A 3055-nucleotide genomic window follows, 5' to 3' on the forward strand; every position below is an offset into this window, starting at 1 on the left:
GTGAGCCCAGGCAGGGCTGCTTTCAGCTCACAGGAAAGTCAGAGAACCGGGGGCCTAGGTGACAGGATCAGGGGGTGAGCCAGGCACGAGCTGCTGCTGCCCACTGCTCCGCTGCTCTGATGGGTGCAAGTCTCGTGGGGACCCTTAGAGTTTAGGAGAGAGAGAGAGCAGAGCTATCCCTGGCAGGCATGGCTCAGGGATCAGAGCATCTGCCTGGGCACCAGAAGGCCTCAGGTTTGGTTCCCAATCAAGGGCACATACCTGGGTTGCAGGTTCGATACCCTGCCCTGGGTCAGGATGCATATAAGAGGCAACCAATCAATGTGTTTCTCTCTCTCTCTCTCTCTCGCTCTCTCTCTCTCTCTCTCTCTCTCTCTCTCCTCCCCCCCTTCCACTCTCTGTAAAAATCAATGGGAAAAGCATCCTCACTCCTCAGGTGAGGAATAATAATAATAATAATAATAATAATAATAATAATCCTATATAATAAAAGCCTAATATGCTAAGGGTCCAGTCGTCTGGTCATCCATTCAACCAATCAAAGCGTAATATGCTAATGATATGCTAAGTCCGCTCAACTGCTCACTATGACGTGCACTGACCACCAGGGGGCAGACAGTCAACCAGTCGCTATGACATGCACTGATCACCAGGGGGCAGGCGCTCCAACTGGTAGGTTAGGTTGCTGCTGGGGTCCAGCTGATCAGAACTGAGTGAGATGTTATGGATAGTAAAGAACATTATAAAGTGATGAACAAAAAGATAGATACAGAGACAGTAAAGCATCAAACAGACTTTCAAATTACAGGGGGATAGTTAGGGAGAGGTGGGGGAGATATGAAATCAAACGAAGGACTTGTATGCATGCATATAAGCATAAACAATGGACGCAAAACTCTGGGGGGTGAGGGCATGTATGGGGGTGGGGTGGGGGGGTAATGGCAAGATATGTACACATATAATACCTCAATAAAAAAATGTAAAAAAAAAAAAAAAAGAACTGAGTGAGATGGACAGGACAAGCCCTGGAGCCCTCCTGTGGTCCCTCCCCAACTGGCCAACCTCCCGCAATCCTCCTTGGCCCCAATTGTGCACCAGTGGGGTCCCTCAGCCTAGCCTGCACCCTCTCGCAACCCAGGACCTCTCAGGGGATGTCAGAGATCTGGTTTTGGCTCGATTCTGAAGGCCAGGCTGAGTGACCCCACTGGTGCATGAATTCGTGCACCAGGCCTCTAGTAATAATAATAAAAAGAGAGCAGAAATACAAGGTGTGGGCATTCTCTAGAAAGAGTGCAAGCTGAGTCCTTTGTCTTGAGGCTTTTTATCTTTCTTTAGCTGGCAGGGATCCTAGGGGAGGTCTTGGGGAGAGTCTTAACAGAATATTCATTAGCTTTCCAGGTGTGTCCTTCGATATGTTGATTCATCAAAATGTGTGTAAAGACTGTCATTGAAGAGGGGCTGGTCTGCCCAGCATGGTCTGGAATGTGTAAACCATTTGCTCCTAAGTGTTCTTGATTAGGGAAGAGAAGACCTTGTGATTCATTAGCTGGCTGTAAATTGCTCAAATTGTTTGGCCTTGTTTATTTTGTCTCAGTTTGCCTTATTTCACTTGTTAAGGGAGTTCCCTAAGTTTCTTGCTGTTCTGCCTCACCGCCAGCATCTGAAGCAGTTCACAGGTAACTGATAAGACTCAGGGCTTCCTGCTTCCCTTCCCTGAAGATGGGCTGAAGCAGAAATGTGACCAGTCAGGAGCTCATCCAGGCTTCTCAGCAGAGACGGGAGGTCAGTGATGCTTAAAAACTCTTCTTCATAAAGTCTCCAGCCAGGGCCCTGAGAGGATGATGTCTACCTGGCAGGCAGAGTCAAGATCCTGGTCTAGAGGGCGCCAAACCAGCCCAGCAGACCCCTCCCCAAGTCCCATCCTGAAGCTGTTCTCTCTGGGTGGTGGCTGCAGCTGCTGTGTACTTCTCAGGGCCCTTGTCCCCCACTTGTCCATCCCCCCCAACAGGCAGGAACCTCTCCAGACCATACCTTGTTCACACTCATGTCCCAGGTGGGCCTGGCCCAAGTTCATGTCCTATAAATGCCTCACTGAGATCCTAGAGCTCACCACATTTTCTGTACGTGCCTTGTAGCCACACGCTCCTGTTTCCTCCTTAACCAGAGGAGCGTCTTTGCACTGTGGACTCACCCGAGGGGCCCAGATGTCTCACATAGGAGACGTGAGGGGCAGCAAGTCTGAATGAGAGGTGGGGAGGCCTCGCTGAGCACTGGTGGAGCTGATGAAGTGCGTCCACTCTTACCGCCTCCAACCAAGTCGCCTCCCTCCACACGAAACTCTGCAGACCTCCTTGTCCTCTCCTTGGACGGCATGATGATCAGTCTTATGTGTTACCTTGGCTCAACTATAGTCCCTAGTTGTTCAATCAAATACTAATCTAGGTGTTAATGTGAAGGTATTTTGTAGATGTGATTCAAGTTTATAATCAGTTAACTTTAAATATATTTTTATTGATTTCAGAGAGGAAGGGAGAGGGAAAGAGACAGAAAATCAATGATGAGAGAGAATCATCTATCGTATGCCTCCTGCACATCCCATCCTGGAGATCAAGCTCAAAACCCAGGCATATGCCCTGACCAGGAATTGAACCATGACCTCCTGGTTCATAGGTTGATACTCAACCACTGAGCCACACCAACTGGGCTATAATCAGTTAATTTTAAATAGAGGTGATTACCTGGATAATCTGGGTGGGCCTGATTCAATCAGTCAAAAGACCTTACATTAACTCTGAATTCACATTTCTTTAATGGAAATAAACATTAATGACAAAAGTTAAAAAAAAAAAAAAAAAAAGACCTAAAAGTAGAGCTGGGGCTTCCATGAGAAGAAATTCCAGCTGCGGGCAGACAGCACTCTCCTGTGCCAGCATCCAGGCCGCCCTTCCTGAGCCCGCCCTTCCTGCCCTGCCCTGTGGACTTTGCCTAGTCAGCCCACACACTAGTATAGACTGAGTCCTTGCAACAAATCCCTTAACATGTGTCTCCTGCTGGC

This window comes from Eptesicus fuscus, chromosome 11 (assembly GCF_027574615.1).
Source record: "Eptesicus fuscus isolate TK198812 chromosome 11, DD_ASM_mEF_20220401, whole genome shotgun sequence".
Lineage (NCBI taxonomy): Eukaryota > Metazoa > Chordata > Mammalia > Chiroptera > Vespertilionidae > Eptesicus > Eptesicus fuscus.